Genomic DNA, 20,382 nt, shown 5'->3' on the forward strand with positions numbered 1-20,382 from the left:
TATAAAGGTATCATTATCTCAAAAAATTTCAGGTCAACAATTAAGGCATCTATAAGCAGGGATTGCCCATTTACAAGTCGAAGGTCAACAAACTGACAAGCCCAGATGTTTCCCCTCTAATCTCTGAGCTTATTGGCCCAGTGGCTACACTCTTTCTAACACACTAATCCTCTGGAAGGCAAGCAACCATATTCAAGGAGTGAATACATGTACTTGCGAAACTCGTCATTATGTGGATGATGCCTAGGTAAGCACTCTAAATAACTCCATAGTGGGTAACATATCAGGTAATTTCCACTAAGGGTACAACGCAAACTGCAGTAATCCTGTTCTTTACATATCTCTCTACAAACTATAGATGAAGAGAGGAAGGTGTTTATTTCATGAGTTTTCACACTTAAATAGGGTTTGTAGAATTATGTGGGACTAATAACCAATTTTAAAAACTTAAGCCGGTAGACAAAGACATGATATCACGATACCCCTTCATTAACATGAAATGATATTTTGAGAGAGCAAAAAGAGTGAAAGCTGATTATAAATGAGGTAGCAGGTAAAGGGCATAGGAAACACACGATCTCAAACACAATGTTTTTGTTGAATAGAGAAAAAGAAAAGAGAGAAATGTCAAGGCACAGTCACAAGTGCTGTCTCTTACTATAAATAGAATATAAGATGCAATGCAAAAACAATGATATTTTTCAATTAGCCACACAATCACAGTGGAAAAGACATTTCTTAGAAAATCATAGGTGAGAAAAGTATTACTTATCAGAATGGGGAATAATGTGATCAAAAGTTGATAAACTGCAAAATGCAAGCAACATGCATTACAATTCAGTCCCACATAAAAAGAAGCTTTCCAACATTAACTCTGGGATTGTTTGGGTGGATGGGCAACTAAAGCTAGAGGAACAGAGGAAATGATGGTGGTATCAAACTCTAGTGGAAGAGGATTGCTTTTATATTTAACACTTGCTATATTAAAGTCAAAATGAATAACCGTGAGATGGAGTGGAAGTCAAAGCTCCTGAACGAGGCAAGACCAGTTCCGTAAATCAATTTCTGAGTACACTAATTATAAAGGTATCCTTATCTCGAAGATTTCAGATCAACAATTATGGCATCTATTAGCAGGTACTGCCCATTTACAAGTTGAAGATCAACAAACTGACAGGCCCAGATGCTTTCCTCCAATCTCTGAGGGTATTGGCCCAGAGGCTACACTCCTAATACACAAATCCTCTGGAAGGCAAGCAACCATATTTAAGGAGAGAGTACATATATGTGCGACACTCGTCATTTAATGAACAATGCCTGGGTTAGCACTCTAGATAACTCCATTATGGGTAACACACTGGGTAATTTCCACTAAGTGGACAATGCAAACTGCAGTAATCCTGTTCTTTACTCATTAGAAACCATAGATGGAGAGGGGACGGGGTTTAATTCATGAGTCTTCACACTTAAATAGGGTAGTAGAATTTTGTAGGACTCGTTAACAATTTTTAAAAACTTAAGCTGGGAGACAAAGACATGTTATGATATTTAAACGATAAAACCTCTTAAACATTAAACAACATTTTGAGAGAGCAAAAAAGTATGGAAGTTGATTATAAATGAGGTGGTAGGTAATGCGCATTGGGAACACACGATCTCAAATGCTATGTTTTGTTGAAAAGAGAAAAAGAGGAGAGAAATCTCAAGGCTCGGCCACAAGTGCTGTCTCTTAATATAAATAGGATATAAAATGCGATGCTCAAGTAACAATATTTTTCTATTAACCATACAATCGCAGAGGCAAAAGTCATTTTTTTAAAAAATTAAGTGAGAAAAGCATTACTTATCAGAAAGGGGAATAATGTGATCAAAAATTCGATATACTACAAACTGCAAACAAAACGCAATACAATTCAGTCCTACATGAAAAGAAGCTTTGCAACATTAACCCTGGGATTATTTGGGTTGATGGGCAACTAAAGATAAGAGGAAGAGGAAATGATGGTGGTGTCAAACTCTAATGGGAGAGCATTGCCTTTGTTTCTAAAACTTACTATTTATTCCTTTGAACAGCATCCAATACAATACCCCTATTCATAGACTGCAATCATCTCTGTCTATTTATTAGAACTCTAACTTATATAATCATGAAATTAGATATACTAAATTATAATTTTCACTCCTCAAACTTCAATAGGAAGGAAGTTCCATTTATATATGATAATCATTAATATCAAGTTTAATAATTTTTTCAACCCTCCCCCATAAACTAAATTTTTTTCCACATTTTCAGATAAAATGCTTCATCTCTTTCAATTGCAACAATCTCCACGCCAAATTCTTGAAATACAGGAATATCATGGAATGGCTTCTCTGCAAAATGCAGAATAATGTTCTGCATTGCATGCATAAGATAGCTTCTTAATTATTCAACCTTGAGCATGCTTCACCTCTATTCTTTCTATTTCTTTAACAAAGCAGGAGTCTTGAACTTCGATGAAGATTTGCTACCTAATTGGTTTACAATTTATAAATGCTGATAGGATATCAAAAGAGAGTAGGATTTGAATATAGTGTTGCCATTCCAACTTTTATATTTCAGTTATCTCATCTACATATTTGGGTAATGAAACCACAAGGGCTCAAAATTTTGCCCGAAATTCAATGTGCTACCTCAACTTTTTTTTCTTTATTTAATCAAGTACCTGAACTTTCTAAAATTGACCAATGTCATGTTCAGTCTTAACCGCACTAACTGACGTCACTCTCTCTCTCTCTCTCTCTCTCTCTCTCTCTCTCTCTCTCTCTCTCTCTCTCTCTCTCTCTCTCTCTCTCTCGTACGCAAACACGCACAGACACACATCTTCCAGTAACATAAACAAAACCAGTGCTACTTCCCCCACCACGATGCACCTTCACCACCACTCATTGCTACCGTAAAACACCATCACCATGGACTCAAAACGGCCACCATCACTAGCACAAGCACCACTAGAGTATTAGACAAAGCTATAGCCGCTGCGGCGGATACCACTTGCACAAACAGCTGCATAGAACTCTACTACCACCGCCACCACCAGCAACAGCACAAACATCACCACCAAAACTCAGCCATGACCACCATCATTGTCTTTGACAGGTTTGAGGGGGCCACAACCTCAGATTTTGGGTAGCAACCATCGTTGAAAGTCGGCCAGAGATAGATACAGGCACTAAGATAGAGGAGACCTTGGCATTATATATATATATAGAGAGAGAGAGAGAGAGAGAGAGAGAGGTGATGGCGGTAAGGCACAGTGGTTAGGCATAGCAATGACAGTGGTGGTGGTCACTAGTCATAGCTGAAGCAAGTAAGAAGAAGAAAAACAAACAAAAAAAGGCTTTTCTCTGCTGAGTTAGGAAAACATGACACAGTCAACCACGTTCTATGTCATATGGCGCTTAACTTCATAGAACTTTGAAATTCAGCCAATTTTGGAAAGACTAGATACTCAATTCAACAAAAAAAGGGAGGACCATATTGAACATTGAGAAAAAGTTCCGGCCCCTTGGTGTGCCATTACCCTTTTTACTTTGAAAGACCTCTCTATCATTGGTGTCATGGAGCTCAACAACTTCCTCCTTGTCCAATTTCTCACCCTCCTCATCTTTTAGTATGCCATTTGGACATCAACAAGAGTCTCTGAAGAAACTTATCTTTCAGATTACCCATACAATATACTATGACAAAAGATAACAAATTTACATAATTTCAAGAGATTAACTCAAGCATCACTCAAACTTGTGGAGAGATTACCAAATTTTGTTCATTCAATATCTCAAGGTGCAAGCCCCTTTGCATATTCTCTAGAGCCTTTGCTCCACCATTTTTCTTCCTCTAGTGGGTATAGTATTTGGTTCTTTAGTACCAATACTTGGTACAATTTGTGTGGGTCTGAACACTCCAACTCTTATAGTTGGAAAGAATTACTTCTCACTTCTCAGACATTGGGACAATCAACCAAAACCTTTTTGTAAGAAGGCCCTAATGTTGTTCCTCTTTCTGCTAGCTTTTTGGCAAATCTCTTTTCTTACTCTTTTCAATACTCCCAGCTACTTAGGACAGATTTACCAAGGTTCTAACACCAATTTGTTGAAAATATTTGGCATGTGCTAATGTTAAAGGCAGAGAATGACAATGGTTTTATACGGCCATGGAAGAGGGATGCTTTTTTTCTTTCTTCTAACAATTGCTCTTTTAATCCCAGTAGTCTTATGCATGACCATCCTCCTATTTATAATCTCCAATCATCTTTATTTATTAATTATGACCCTCCAACTTTAAATATAATTTAATTTACCTTAGTAATTTTTTTTATCTTCGTTTTCACTCTTTCAACTTTAAAAGGAGGGAAATTTCATATTGTCTTGACGATCATTGAAATCAGGTGTGATCATTTTCTTCAGGTTAACAGTCTCAAGATGCAAAAACTAAGTCTCATCTCATTATTTTCTTTCATTGTGGACCATACCAACCAACGAAGCACATAAAATATTACAGCATATGCGTATTTATATTAACACCTAGATATGTACAGATACAAGAAATGTCAAGCTGCAAGCATTCACCATAATTTCAAGTACCTTATACATTGAACAACTCATGTACCAGAACAATGAATTATCGGTTGATGTTCATGTTATTATTTCATGCGTCCCTTTTATATCTTCGCTATGAAATGAACTGTGACTTGGTCATGTAGAGACTTTCATTCCACACACTGTTTTTTCAGGCATAAATTCCATTTATAGTAGATATACGATGCAAAACTACTTGATTAGAAATCTCAAACGAGGAGGTTCTAAGCTAGAGGAGAATCTAAACAAGGAGGCTCCAATTTCTCGTGCATACAAAGGTTCCAAAAGCATATAAAATCATTATTCCATAAACAGAAGTCCTGAATTAACATCAAGACTATAGGAACAGTGAGTAGTCTAGCCAAAAATTTCCATTAACAGAACAAAGGGAAAGAATTTACCAGACAAATTTGGTTTGTGAAGACTGTAAAAGATAGCGAAATGCGGGAAAAGATAAAACGAAAACCAAAGAAAATCCAGTTCTCACCAGAGATCAAAATCAGCCCGATAGCTTCAAATAGCAAGCTCTCCTCGAACAGTTATGGCATCTGCATCAGAAGTTTAAAAAGAAAGAAAAAAAAAAGAGAAACTCGTGGTGAGACAAACACTCCGGTCAGAATTCACATCGATTATGTACATATCATGCTAAGATCAAGCACACATGAACAAAAGATGCCTGATAATCACGACACAAATGATCAAATCCTCGTTCTCTTCCTATATTTCTCCAAAAAAAAAATGGAGAATTGCGGTCCGATCCACTTCATCGCTCCTCGTGAAGATTGATCTTGCGACGGTACGTATCGATTGCTATCGCTCGGCGGCGAGAAATCGAGCTCATGCACAGAAGGAAAGAGGAACCCTACCGTCGCTGTTGCGACCATCAATGCGGGCCCGAAACACGGCGGAGCGGAGGGGGTGTAGATAGATTTCGCGCGGGCTTGAGGGCTTGAGGCGAGATCGCGAACGGAGGAGGGGAGGGCAATCGGGGAGGACGCGCGAGGCGGGAGAGAAGATGAACGGAGGAGGTGGAATGGCGCTTCGTGCGAGGAGACATGCGAAAGCTGGTCAGAGGAAGAAAGCTCGCGAAGGAGAACGAAAGCTAGAGCGAGAGAGAGAGGAACGAGGAGGAGGAGGAGGAGGAAGAGGGGATTTATAATAGATGGCCAAAATGTTATTTAATGTATAATATAAATATGATTATTTGTCATTGAGATAAAAAAAAAAAGTTGAATTGGATTGAACCCCAACAAGAAGTTGAATTAAAATAAGTAAATATGAAGATCGTACATTTTTCTTCATTAATTTATTAACAAAGTCTCCCCGAAACACTGCTTAAAAAAATTCAAGTTGAAATCAGACATGAAAATCAGTATATGTTCACATCTTAATATATCGATTTTATAGATCCTGCTTGATATTACTTTAAAAAAGGAAATTCATTAGGTCGATGGTAAATAATAACCGACACCCAGACCATTGGATTATTGACGAATAAAAGAATTTGCTTACGAAATTAACTCAAGTATGCATGTTGTTCATCCAACGATGAATGTGTAAATTTTTTGTTACAGTGACGATGACTTAACAATAATCCGGACAAAATAAAGAATTTTACAAAACCAATGTCTTGAGTCTTGTCAAGTAACCAATAAATAATGAAATAAATGACTTCTTGACATATTATTTTTCCTGTTATGAGTACACAACACTTTGAGACTTGAAATGCTTCTTCTTTTTTAAGAATGATTATCGAATGCACTTGGTTTATCAACTAAAAAGATATAGAAATAGAAAATATTAATGAAGTATTTTTGGCCTAAAGTTTTGCATCTTGTTTTTCTCTCTCTAATTTCTAGGGTTTCAAATTCTATAATAATCCTCAAAAAAGTAAGGGTAAGGTTACCACAAGTATCGACTTTCGTAAGGCGCTTACATAAGCATCATAACTTCTTTTTCAATCACTTAGTGCCATGACTTCTAAAAATCATTTACTTGAGTGTCATAACTGTCAATTGATTGCTTAAGTGCCATAAGTTTTAAAAAACGGTTACCGAAGTGTCAAAAATCCGACATTACATGCAGCAAACGATTTAAAAAGTTATGATATTCAAATGATCGATTGAAAAGTTATAGACTCAAGTAATTGGAAAAAAAAAACAAAGTTATGATACATAAGTAAGAGCCTTATGAAAATTATGGCATTTATGTGATTGAAAAAAAAAATTATAGCATTCAAACAACTACTGTGCGAAAATTACATCATTTGTGACGTACTAAACCCAATAAAGTGATTTGATTCGGTGACAAAACTGCGGCGCGCGCATTGTTTAGCCTTGCCCTTAGATGGCTTCTTCGCCTTGGCTTTTTTTGCACTAGTAATGAACAAAACGAATTATTGGACAAACGACCCTTGTCGCCTGCTAATTAAATAATCGATTATTACGGCCATAAAGTTCAGTTTGCATCTACTACCTTTTGAAAAAAAAAATTAAAAGTTGATTCCAGAATAACCACGTGTAGTTTTTCCAATATTTTGATCCGATCTTCCTATCTCAATACAGCATCTCATCTCACTTTGTCTCCTTTCCTCTTTCACTTTGCATATAGGTTTATTATGTGTATTACATGCGAGTGTCACAGGTTTTGCAGTCCGAGGAGATGGCTAAGATGACCAGGCAAGCCTTGAAGTTTCTCGGGATCTATAGCTTACATGTATATCACTGAATATTCCTAGGGGCAATAGGGAAAACATATGTTGTATTTATACTAGATGATTCTTGTAATAATAGGGGTAGATGATGGTTAGAAAGATTGGATCTCCATAATTAGATCAAGGGGAGATTTATGGTTGTCTTTAAAGGGGCTTAAGTATATATAGGGTCCCTTTCCCCTCGTTTATGTCATCCAACTAGCAATAGAGCATTCTCTCACAAACATTATGATCTAGGGTGAGCGAGTGAGCGATACTCCAGAGGAAAAGCTAAGCTTAGACGACTCCACGAAGGGAAGGCTAACCTTAGACAACTCTTCTAAGGAGGGAACAGGTCATCCGGAGCCTAAGTGCCACATGGACGCAATCTCAAATGTCGGCCCGTGACAAGTGGTATTAGAGCAATTTGTAAAATAGTGTGATTGAGAGTTGGAAGTGGACACCAAGTGATCAAGTGAATGCGGATGTTATAGCTCTTCCTACTATTGGAGATGATGGATTTTCTTTGTGAAGATGGGCCGCCCATGATGGGCTAACCCAGCCCATGAAAGAAAGTAACTGCACTTGGTAGTTATTGTCTAGAAACAAAAGTGAGAACACACGTAAGAGTGTGTGGAGTTTGCATTTTTCATCATCAGAAAACTCATTCTCACTAAAGGACAAAGAAGAAGGGGCTTTGTTCAACAATTCAAGGATTGTTCTCTCTCTCGAGGCTGGGATAAGTGCATTTAATCTGTGGTAAAAGAGGTATGTTCATTTCACGTAATATACTTCGAACGATCGGTGATTCAAGCGTAGAATGGGCACGTTTTTCCGCAATTTTTGTATTATGTTTAGGAATATGTTTCCTTCATTGGTATCAGAGCTAGTTTTCTTGTTTCCTGATCGTTGCTAGTGTGCATAACACGGAATAATGGCCGGAATTCGTGAAACGGCGCCGACAAACGCTCGGGTACGAAAACCGACACCGACCGTACTGTTCAGGGATCGTTTCTCGAAATTCCGTGCGATAAATTTTATTTTTGAAGGCATAGGGTCGTAGTGCTCGTCGATACGAGCAAAATGACGGGTGGCACTCCGCCGGGGGGAGCCGCACGCGCCCACACGCACCGCCGCAAGTGGCGGTCTCGCCGACACGTGCGTGGCACGTGCATGGCGGTTCCTCCCCGCGCGCGTGCACCGCACGCGCCATGAGGGCGTGTGTGGCGTGGTTGACGTCACGCTGACGTCAGCCATGCGGTTGCCCAACCGGGTTTTTCAGACCCGACCCGACCCTGATCCGACTTGACCCGATAGTCCACCCGACCCATAGACTTGACCCGTTGACCATTGACCGGCGTTGACCACCGTTGACCGGCGAAAAAAAAAAAAAGGCAGAAGGGGTAGAATGTGTTTCTTGAAATGTTGTACCTTGGATTATAAGTAATCCTTTCATTTTTTCTGCATTTGTTGCAGGAATAATGGTACGAAGATATCGAACCCCTATTATCCCTAGAACGGCAGCTTAAAAGAAGAAGCTTGAGAAACTAAGAATCAAGGCGGCTCTTTCTGGTGGGATGTGATGATGACATGATGACACACATCATCAAGGTCAACCAAATGATACAAGATATCATTTGGAACGGTTTTGTAATGCCAGGGTATGTGATGGTCGGAGCCCTCAAATGCACCATTCCTGATGAGTTGGGAAGAATGATTGATAGGGTTTGGGACACCTTAGAAGGTCCGAGCTATAAGATGATTGTGGAGCAATTCATGATAGAGTACATACGGGTCGGGGCAAGGAGGACGTCAACCCTTGCATTGAATCGGTCTCGGCGCAATACGTTGCCCGAATCTAGGGGTTTTCCGGGTGCCTCCATTTGGATGCCAAAGAAAATAGAATTTCCTGAGGATTTTCATGAGTCATTTCCGGTGTATAGAAAGCAGATCACCACCTGATTGTGTTTATCTATTTTTCGTAAGCTCTTATGGATATGTTCACTATAGGTTGGTGTTAAATATCTTGGGTGGATAGTTCTTTTTATGTTAGTGTTTATGTTTATTTCCTTAGATGGATTCATTCCTTATGTACATAGTATTAGGTAAATGAATGTTGATGGATATTCATGTTGTGAATAGTTTATAGTACTATTCTGTTTTAATATTTATCTTATTAGTATCATAAGGAGTTGAGTGAGAGTTCTAAAAGTTTCAGTAACTTTAAAGAACGTAATTTTACTTTAATGATTACATTAACGGTAATTTCACATTAGGATTTTTTATGATGATTGGGAACATAGTGAACTTTTGAATCTAAAGCCTATGTGAAATTATTCATTAATATAATCAGTTTGTGTAAAATTGATGCATAAATGAGTGGCATTAATAATTCGTGCGTATATGTCTGAAATGTTCAGATACCATGACTTCAGCATCAAAGAATATAGTTGCTGAATTGAACAAATGAGAGAAGCTTAACGATGATAATTATGAAATTTGGCATATGAAAATCCAATATGTGTTGGAAGAGCAAGAGGCTCTTGAAGCTCTTAACCTGGTTATGGTAGAGCCTAAAGACGGAAACACTGCACAACATAAGAGAGATAAGGATGCATTTGCTGTATGTAAAAGGAAGAACTCCCTTGCTCGCATCACGTTGCTGAGTAGCATGGAAAATGATGTCATGCGAGAGTTTAGGCGTTTTGAAAATGCTAAGGAGATGTGGGAAGCATTGGCAGCAAGGTTTGGTCATACATCTGTAACCAAGCTTAGACAGCTCACTATAAGATTTGACTCATATAAGAAGCCATATGGTTAGTCCATGAAATAACATTTAAGGAAAATGTCAAACATGATTAATGAGCTGAAGGATGCTGACCATGTTATGACTGATGAGCAGCAAGTGCAAGCAGTGATTCGTTCTTTGCCTCAAAGTTGGGAGCATATGAAGTTGCACCTAACACACAATGAGAACATCAAAACCTTTGAAGATGCAGTGCACCACTTAGAGCTAGAGGAGGACCGCCTCCTTGCAGATAAGCCGGTAATTGACATTTACTATGCAGGTTCTAGCTCACAAGGGCCTTCGAGCTCTAAGCGCAAGCGTCCTGATTCGTTCAGAAGGTGGAGAGGTAAGAGAGCGAGTTCTTCGGGGAAGAAACCAAGAGATGAACAACACCAAAGAGGAAAGCATCCTCATGAGAAAAAGATGTCAAGAGTGAAGTGCTACAACTGTAGCAAGAAAGGCCATTTTGCTCGCGATTATCGCGAGCCAAAGAAGGTTAATTCATCTTGTATTATTGAGAACTTTGTTTATGTATCAAGTTCTATATTTCTAACTGAATCAAATCATTTGTGGACTGCAGATTCGAGAGCAACAGACCATGTAGCGAAGGATAGAGAAGCCTTCGTAGAATTCTAACGAGTTTCAACGGGAACTAAATGGATTTATGTAGGGAACAACTCCAGAGCTGAGGTTAAAGGAATTGGTACCTGCCAGTTAATTATGCGTGGTGGACGCACTTTGTTCCTACATGATGTATTATATGCTCGGAAATTCGTCGGAACTTAGTATGCATTTTAGTGTTGATTCGACTTGGTTTTAATTTGAACTTCCGTAACAATGGTGTAGACTTGTATTTAGGTACGAGTTATTATGGTTGTGGTTATTTTCTAGATGGTTTTATTGTACTGGATGTTGATTCTGTAAATGTCAATGTTTGTTATTCCCACTTCATGTCTTCTACTTCGTGTGATAATGATGTGAACATATGGCATGCTAGGCTTGGCCATATAGGCCAACAACGAATGGATAGATTAGCCAAAGAAAGCTTAATGGGCAATATTGAAAAAATCGATTTGCCCGCTTGTGAACACTGCCTAGCTGGGAAAACAACAAGGAAACCATTTGGAAAAGGAACAAGAGCTGAATTTCCTTTGCAGTTAATCCATTCTGACATTTGTGGTCCAATGAATGCGTGGGCTAAACATGGGGCTGTTTATTTTATCACATTTATCGATGATTATACTCGATTCGGATATGTCTATTTGATTTCTCATAAATCTGAGGCTTTTAGTTGCTTCAAGATATTTATGAACTTGGTGGAAAATCAATTAGACAAGAAAATAAAAGCATTGAGATCCGATCGAGGTCGAGAATATCTATCTGATAAGTTCAGAAATTTGTGTGATGAAAAGGGAATCGAAAGACAGTTGTCTATTCCCTATATTCCTCAACAAAATGGTGTTGCGGAAAGGAGAAACAGAACCCTACTAGAAATGGTTAGGTCCATGATGGCGCAGCTAACTTACCAATCACCTTTTGGGGTGACGCTTTATTAACTTTGCCTACATACTTAACCGTGTGCCTTCTAAATCAGTTATTTCCACTCCGTATGAGTTATGGACAAGTAGAAAACCCGTTTTGAGTTTTCTGAAACCTTGGGATTGTGCCGCTTATACACATGAATCTTCTCATAAGTATGGGAAATTAGGTCCTAGAGGTAAGAAAAGTATCTTCATAAGGTATTCGGAAATCTCAAAAGGATATATATTTATAGGTGAGCAAGAAAGTGGAAGTATAACTGAATTTGAATCACGAGATGTCACATTCTTAGAGAATGAGTTTCCTAAGAAGGGCGAAATAGGTGAGAACTACTCACTATTTGAAACCTTGGATCCTGATAGTGAAATCGATAAAGTTCGTCCAAGTGGAAGCAATGTGAGAAGTGAAGAATTGAATTTGACTCAATCTCAATTGCAACCTTTTGATGAGACGATTCCGTCATTATCTAATTCAAGTGGGAGCATAATGGAGAATGATATACCACGTGTACAATCTCCCATACGGCGAACAAGTCGCAAAAGTATTCCCCGACGATGTTTTGACATTGAAGGGGAAACTTTCATGATCGCTCCACAAAATGAAGACGAGCCAAGGAATGTAAATGAGGCTCTAAATTGCCCTAACAAAGAAAAATGAATGATTGCAATGAAAGAAAAAATGGAGTCAATGAAGTCAAACCATGTTTGGGAACTGGTTGATCTTCCAGAAGGACGCAAAGCTATTGGGAATAAATGGGTTCTCAAAATAAAACGCAAATCCGATGGCTCAATAGAAAGATATAAGGCTCGCCTAGTGGCGAAAGGGTATAATCAACAGGAAGGAATTGATTATGAAGAAACTTTCTCCTGTAGTGAGATTTACCTCAATTCGCCTTATTCTGACAATAGTGACAAGCATGGATCTTGAATTACATCAAATGGATGTAAAGACTGCTTTTCTAAATGGAGAATTAGAAGAAGAAATTTACATGGAGCAACCAGTTGGCTTCGTTGTGAAAGGCCAAGAACAAAAAGAATGCCAACTTCTAAGATCGATATATGGCCTTAAGCAATCTTCGAGACAATGGTATATACGTTTTCATAATGCCATAGTGGCGTTTGATTTTACAATGATTGATGAAGATCATTGCGTGTATATCAAAAGATCCAAAGATCAATTTGTGATTTTATCATTATATGTTGATGATATACTGATTGCCAGAAGTAATATGGAGTTGGTTAATACTATTAAGAGTTGGTTATCGTCCAATTTTGAGATGAAAGATATGGGTGAGGCTGCATATATTCTTGGAGTTAAGAAGATTTCAAGAGATCGTTCCAAGAGATTATTGTCTCTTTCGCAAGAGACTTATATAAATAAAGTTCTTGAACGATTTTGTATGCAAGATTGTAAACCCATGGATACTCCTATTGCAAAAGGTGAAGGATTGAGCCATAGGTTGTGTCCTAAGACTCCACAAGAGAAGGAACAAATGAAACGTGTTCCTTATGTTAGTTCTATTGGAAGTTTAATGTACACTATGATGTGTACAAGACCTGACATATGTTTTGCAGTTGGGATGGTAAGTAGGTACCAATCCAATCCAGGTCAAGCACATTGGAAAGCCGTAAAAAGAATCATGAGGTATTTAAAGGGTACTGCTAATTATTTATTGAGTTATCAAGGCAAGGATCTGCGACTTGAAGGCTACTCAGATGCTGAAAACTCATTGTTAGTCAATAGTGATAGTCAAGCAGCGATAGCATACACCAAGGATCCGAAATATCATGGCAAGACCAAACATATAGATACCAAGTATAACTTTGTCAAGGATATGGTTGCACGAAAAGATGTGAACTTGCAGTACATATCTACGCATAGAATGATAGCAGATCTTATGACGAAGCCAATTCCAAGAGATGTTTTCTATGGTCATGTAAAATCTCTGGGACTGCGTAGAAAGTGACGTCACTGAATATTGTATTTTTCCCTGAGTGTTCACATTTAATGAAGTTGCTCTCTCATTATTAATGCCTATGAATTTATTTAATATTTATGCATCTTAATGCTTAGTGCATTATATCGAGAAAGTATGTCTGACAGATGAGATTAGCCCACTTACACGGCTAATCGCCTCTAGTTACTGTGCGATAAATAGAGATGAGACAATTTTTAGGCTTATTATCTAGGTGATAATCGAGAACTCAAGCTTAAAATAAAAATGTTGCCTTAGCTAAGTGCCGAGATGAGGACATAACATTTACTATGTCCGAAAGTAAAATAACCCACATATTTTACTTTATCTGTCTTTGATGCTAGATGTGAGTTCTAATGGATTCTTTAGAGGAGTAGATACGTGAACTCAAGTTTAGACATTAGGTATGTCTGAACTATCATCTGTACGGTATTGAATGTAAAGACATACGCTCCACGGGAAAGGAGTTAATACCGTAATACGTATTTCATACTACGTATGCATAAGACGACCAATAAGAGTGGCAAAAGTTTTTGATCTCAACTTTATGCCGTGTGAGACTCTTGAGAATATGAGTTCCTCATTTAGTGCCCTCACGACTCTAACTTATTCTCAAAGTTTCTATTCAGTGTTCGCTATCTTAGGATGTTGCCAATGGTCATGAATGATTCGATCTAATGGGGCATTTCTAGAAAGCGGCTGGATGAAATAGAGAGATTAAAGGAAAGAGGAAGATCAATTTATTATGATGTCACATTCTATGTTTGTATTCACAGGTCGACCAATTATGATTTTAAGTAAATCATAGTTGTGAATACAATATACGAGATACTAAAAGAGATCAAAGGGGATATAAATATGACTGATTGATCTAGGGGACTGCATACTATATCTACTCGGAAAACGTTGTACCCAATTTTGAGCTGCTATGTATTCCTAACTGTATGCATCGCAACGAGCTCTCAAGTATCTTTGGTCGCACGGATTATTTGCTTAGTATGAATATTGCAAAGAAAAGAGAGTTAATGTTTAGCCCACCACATGTATGCGAGTGGGAGATGATGGATTTTCTTTGTGAAGATGGGCCGCCCATGATGGGCTAACCCAGCCCATAAAAGAAAGTAACTGCACTTATCAGTTATTGTCTAGAAACAAAAGTGAGAACACACGTTAAGAGTGTGTGGGGTTTGCATTTTTCATCATCAGAAAACTCATTCTCACTAAAGGACAAAGAAGAAGGGGCTTTGTTCAACAATTCAAGGATTGTTCTCTCTCTCGAGGCTGTGATAAGTGCATTTAATCTGTGGTAAAAGAGGTATGTTCATTTTACGTAATGTACTTCGAACGATCGGTGATTCAAGTGTAGAATGGGCACGTTTTTCCGCAATTTTTGTATTATGTTTAGGAATCTGTTTCCTTCAGGAGATAAGGCTGTAGAGAAGGGCCATCATCGGAAAGTTAGAGCTACTTCAAAGGGTCTCACGTGCGCCTTTGAAGAAAGGCTCACCAAAGTACCGTCAACCGTGGGCAACTTGAAGAATGGCCTATAATTTTTTTTTTTGGTCGGAGCCTGATGATTTGATGGGGTGACAATAGGATCAAAGAGACGCTTCGTGACGAGTTCTCAAGCGCCTTGAATCAACTCGTCGACCCATTGCATGAGAGGAATGATGCTCTCAAGTCCTTCATGGAAGACCATCGAGAGGCTAGAGATAACCAAAAAATAACTCAAGACTTGCAAGACGGCCATGGCTAGCGGTGTAGTCACCCTGATGCTAAGTCTGAAGGTGGACATTCCGAAGTGAAAGGAGTTCAAGAGAGACCGGTCTGCCAAGGAGGTGGACAACTCCATGTGGGGCATGGAACAATACTTCAAAGTTCAAACCCATGGGAATTGAGGACAATGAAACTAAGGTACGAACTGCTATCATGTACTTAACTGATGTTGCTATGCTTTGAAGGGCAACATAGGTGTGACGATGAGAGGCGGGGTGCCAAGCCGGTCAAACATTAGGCCACCTTGGTCTCCACCTTTCAAGAGCAGCTCTTCCTAGAGTTTGCCAAACTACACAGGTTCACACATAAGGGTCATATTCGTGAGTGTGTGAGTGAGTTTACCGAGCTCTTGTTGGACATGACCGACTCCAAGGCTCTAATTAGGGGGAGCGTGGTCCGGGTAAGCGGTTCCCATCCTGGAACCAGGAATCGCACTAAGGATAGGTTCTGAAAATTTGAAACCAGAACCGGTCCGCAATCCCTACAATATTCGTCAATCAATACCATGGTGAACCTAATTTTTATGTAAGTACTTCTTTGCACGGGAAAAGGTAAGAATAATAAAGAAATCTACATGTAGGTCTTGCCTATCAAACACGACTATGATTTTAAGATCAATGCTCCCATTTGGACATTTGCTTACATCTCTTGCTTATCATTTGACAGAAAGCCAAATAGACTTTGAAAAACCATTTGTTTCGGCTTAAATCTATCATCATAGTCTCAAGTGCTGCAGATTGAATCAACCAAAATTAAATATACGCATCAATGCTCAATAGCTTTGACTAGATGTTTTAAGAGATGCATTTGCGAGTAAGTGGTAGGGGAGAGAAACAAAGAGAGGCTCACATCGAGAAAAGCAACATCCAAGTAGGAGAAATTAATCTCGACGGAGACACCCGTGAAGGGGGCAAGAAAGACTGTAAGGTAAATGGCAAAACGCAGGTGAGAAAAACTCACTTTCACTGAAAGTGAGCTAGAATTTTCTTTAAAAAAGAAATATATATATATATATCAGTTGGGTTCGGGCGGGCAGTTCCATGCCTGGAACCGGGAACCGCACCCTTACTCACAAGTTCCAATAAATTAGAATCGGCAACCAGAACACTGTCTATGAGAACCGCCGTTTCTGAACCGGTGCAGTCCGGTTCCAAGTAGTTCTCAATTCCTCTGCACACCCCTACCTCTAATCATATACATGTATGCGCTTAAGTCTAGGGCCAGCTTGGAGTGCAAGAGCACTTGGGCTTTAGCCGCGGCCGAATCCTTCATTGTTCCAAGTCTAAGGTAAAAAGGTGGGGCAGCGAATCCCCACCATGACGTAGAAGAGGACGAACTAATTCATGATTGAACCGGGAAGGCCTCCTAGTGGCAAGTGGAAGATGCCACAAGAAGATGCATACAAGGATCGAGAGAGGAAGCCAATCAAATGTTTCTTCTGCGATGGCCTACATCTTAGTAGAGATTGCCCGAAGAAGAATAGACTTTCGGCAATTCTCTTCAAGAGCCCAGACAAGAGAATCAGGAAGTGGAGCTTGGGGCGTTAGAGCTACTCAACTTCTTGGAGACTCAAGTACAAGCCTTTAAGATCGAGTTTGCCATTGGTGAAAGTTAAGTTGGCAATAAAAACTCTATGCCTTGATTGACACGGGCACATCAAACTTGTTAATGTCTAGTTAAGCAACAAAGAGTTTGGGTCTTCAATTGGACTCGAGCAATATCGATTCAAGGCGGTCAATTCAAACAATGTGCCGGCCATTGGCATTGTTCGGGATGTGGATATAAGCATCAGAGATAGGAAGGGTAAGTTCACTACTGAGGTAAATCCACTTGATGATTAAGATCATGTTTTGGGTATGGATTCTTCAATAGGATGCCCTCATCGACATAAGGACTGAGTAGCTTATTGTCATAATCCAACATGCCAATAGTTCGTGGGTTGACGACAACCAAATCATCCACAATATGACTCGTGAAAGGAAGGGTGAGAGTTGAAGAGTCTGTGGCCAAGTTGAGGGCGAGGCCACAGTTTGGACAGGTTAAGTTGGAGTTGGAGAGATGTCGATCCATCTATTTTTTTCGTGAAGTAGGGGACTTGCTGGACAACATTATAGTTGGCCAAGCCGAGGGAAAAATCGCTTGTGGAGCAAGTTGGTGTTCAAGATCCATGCAATCGTGAAGTCGAGAAAGGAAAGACTAAATGGCGTGGACGGAAGAACCGCCAACCATCGAAGGAGCCAATGATCTAAAGGAAGGATGCAACAGGGCAAGCAAGAACTCCAAGTTGAGAGCACCGAGCGCGTCGCTCAATTGGGCGGGAGAGAATGTCCCATCGGAGGTTTTCAAGACCCATTAGGCTGAGGAGATGACCAAGATGACCGGGCAAGGCTTGAAGCTTCTAATAATTGATATTCTAGAATAATCCTCGTGATGTATGAGTGTATTTCAAAGGATTCTTGTAATAAATGGGCTAGACGGTGGTTAGGATATTAGATCTTCACCATTAAATCAAGGACACACCTACGATTGTAATTAGAGGGGCTAACGAATATACAGGGGGTTCGCTCTCCCTCATTTCTATCATCCAACAATTCAACAAGCAATAGAGCATTATTCTTTCTCAAATACTCATCTCTCTAAAATTCTCTTTCTACGATCCGAGGCCAATTAAGTGAGTGAGCGAGCAATATTTCGAGGGGAAGGCTAGTTTAGGCTTTCTCTACTAAAAGGTGAATTGAGTCATTCAAAGTCTCAAGGCAGCATGATTTCTATCTCAAGTACCGGCCAGTGACACTAGTGTTTTTAAAATCAACGATGTTAAATAAGTTCATTCAAATTTGAGTTAAGTTCGCACATAAAGGCCTCCACCCGACTCATCTAGTTAACATGAATTTGTTTGAAACTTGCAAAATCACAATCTCTCTCTAACTATTTATTTTTGTAATTAAGTTCATTTTCCATAAAATCAATGACTAATCAAATACCTCCCTCTCGAATTTTTCTTTAAATTCATCTTCCATAAATAATATCAATACATGTCACAAACACTAAAATATCTTTCTGTTCATGAATGTGTGACGGATTATCAGTATGACCTTGTGTTTTCAGAAGAAATAAGGGCATCGTTATGTTCCCACGGCTTGAAAATAGGCTTCTAGGTATATGTCAAATCTTGTGCAATGGCAATATCAAGTATCAAGATTAAAGCTAAAACGATCCATTGATTGATTCGGTGATACAACGTTAGTATTGTGCATGGTATAACAGCTGCGCAAGATGCTTTCTCTGATCAATGAATCCTATAAATTCTCAAACATATCCTCTATAAGGTTTTCTTTATGTATAAAAAAAAAAAAAGAAGAAGAGAGAGATAGAGCTCACACACTGCTTTTTTTAGGCGTAAAATCCAATTATAATAGGCATGTGCTGCGAAACTACTTGCCTAGAAATATCTCAAGCAAGGAGGTTCATGAACTAGAAAGAGAAAACCAAATTGCCTATCTCGCATACGTACAAAGGTTCCAAATGCAAAGTAAAATCATCATTCCTTAGACCAAAAAGACATCGAAAAGCGGAAAAGAGGGCTCACCGGAGAGCGAAATCAAGCCGATAGCTTCTTCCAAAGCAAGATCTCTTCGAACAGTAATGGCATCTGCATCATAAGTTCAAACAAAAAATAAAAAAAAGGGCAAAGAAAGGAACACGTGGTGAGACAAACACTCTACCGGTCACGATTCGTACCGATCATGTATACACAATGCCAAAATCAAGCACGCATCGGCAGGTATGCCCGATCATCGCAATGCAAACGATCAAATTCTCGCTCTCTCCTCATATTTCTCCAGCGAATCCAATTTCACAGGTTTGATCTACCGCATCGTCGCTCGCGAAGGTCGATTCAGAACTACAGAACGCATCGGTTTCTACTGCTCGGGGCGGCGAGGAATCGAGCTCGTGCACAGAAGGAAGAGGAAGCGCGTACCTTCGTCCGATCGTGTCAATGCGAGCTGCGAAACGGCAGCAGCGGAGGCGGCGAGGAGAGAGGGTCGAGGCTCGCGGCGGAGATCGCAGACGGACGGGACGGGTGCGAGGGAGGACGAGGAGGACGGAGAAGGTGGAATGGTGCTTCGCGCGAGCAGACGTGGGGAAAAGCTTGTGCGAGGAAGAGAGCTCGCGAAGGAGAACAAACGCAAGAGAGATAGAGGAAGAGAGAGAGAGAGAGAGAGAGGAAGGAAGGAGGCAAGTAAAGAAGGGGGAGGAGGGGATTTTATAGACGGCGAAAATGTTGCTGGGGAAGGTGCCCCCACTTTCATCGAGCGAGATGGGAGTGAATTTAATAATGTATGGATATACATATGATCAATTGTCGTCGAACAAAAAAAAAGTTAAATTAATTTGAACCCGGAAAGAAAAGTTGAATTGATTAGAGCCCAAAAAAAAGTTGAATTGATTGCACCCCAAAAAAAAAAAAGGCAAATTACTATTTTTAAGTTCAATTTTGCATCTATCTCAATGAATATGTCGTCTCACCTTTGTTTTTTTCACCTTTTCTCTTTCACTTTGCATATGGATATTTATGTGTGCCACATGCTAGCATAGTCTAACTCGATGGTGTCAAATAAAGTCATTTGAGTTTAAGATGAGTCTACCGTTAAAGACCTCAACTCGACTCGTTTAGCTCATAAGAATTAAGTTTGAATCTTGCACAATCGAATAGCCTTTCTATCTATTTATTTGTATAACTAAGTTCCTTTTCCACTGGATGAATTGCTAATCATATATCTCTCTCTCCAAATTTTCTTGAACTCCATATATTTTTCTATAAAACCAATGACAAATTATTATCAATAACTATCACGAACGATATTGGTATGAGCTTGCTTGTTGGTAAATGCCATTCTTGTGCAATGGCAATATCCGGCAATATTAAGTATCGAGATCGAGCTAAAATGACGCCACCAAAATCTATTGCTGTCTCTCCAAAATTCAAAGTCC

General features: G+C 39.3%; 2 long non-coding RNA genes across 14 annotated transcripts in view; both read right to left on the reverse strand.

Moving 5' to 3' along the window:
• Positions 1-19,495, reverse strand: part of LOC115675889 (uncharacterized) — a 43,543-nt gene extending 24,048 nt beyond the window's left edge. For 6 of the 13 annotated variants that reach the window (XR_008817805.1, XR_008817811.1, XR_008817806.1 and 3 more), the window contains exons 1-3: positions 19,129-19,483; positions 18,977-19,039; positions 5,105-5,165 (exon numbers count right to left, since the gene is read on the reverse strand). This is a non-coding gene — a long non-coding RNA (uncharacterized LOC115675889). Of the gene's footprint in view, positions 1-3,563; positions 3,683-5,104; positions 5,166-15,729; positions 15,869-18,976; positions 19,040-19,128 lie in introns of all 13 variants that reach the window. The other 7 variants (XR_008817813.1, XR_008817812.1, XR_008817808.1 and 4 more) reach the window with 5 other exon arrangements.
• Positions 2,577-3,205, reverse strand: LOC130139719 (uncharacterized). The gene is made up of 2 exons (XR_008817815.1): positions 2,848-3,205; positions 2,577-2,770 (listed from the first exon to the last, which is right to left on the reverse strand). It is a non-coding gene; the product is annotated as an uncharacterized LOC130139719 (long non-coding RNA).
• Positions 19,496-20,382: the final 887 nt, after the last annotated feature.

Source organism: Syzygium oleosum, unplaced genomic scaffold, assembly GCF_021117445.2.
Source record: "Syzygium oleosum isolate NSW1041296 unplaced genomic scaffold, Sole_v2.1 Sole_v2.13, whole genome shotgun sequence".
Lineage (NCBI taxonomy): Eukaryota > Viridiplantae > Streptophyta > Magnoliopsida > Myrtales > Myrtaceae > Syzygium > Syzygium oleosum.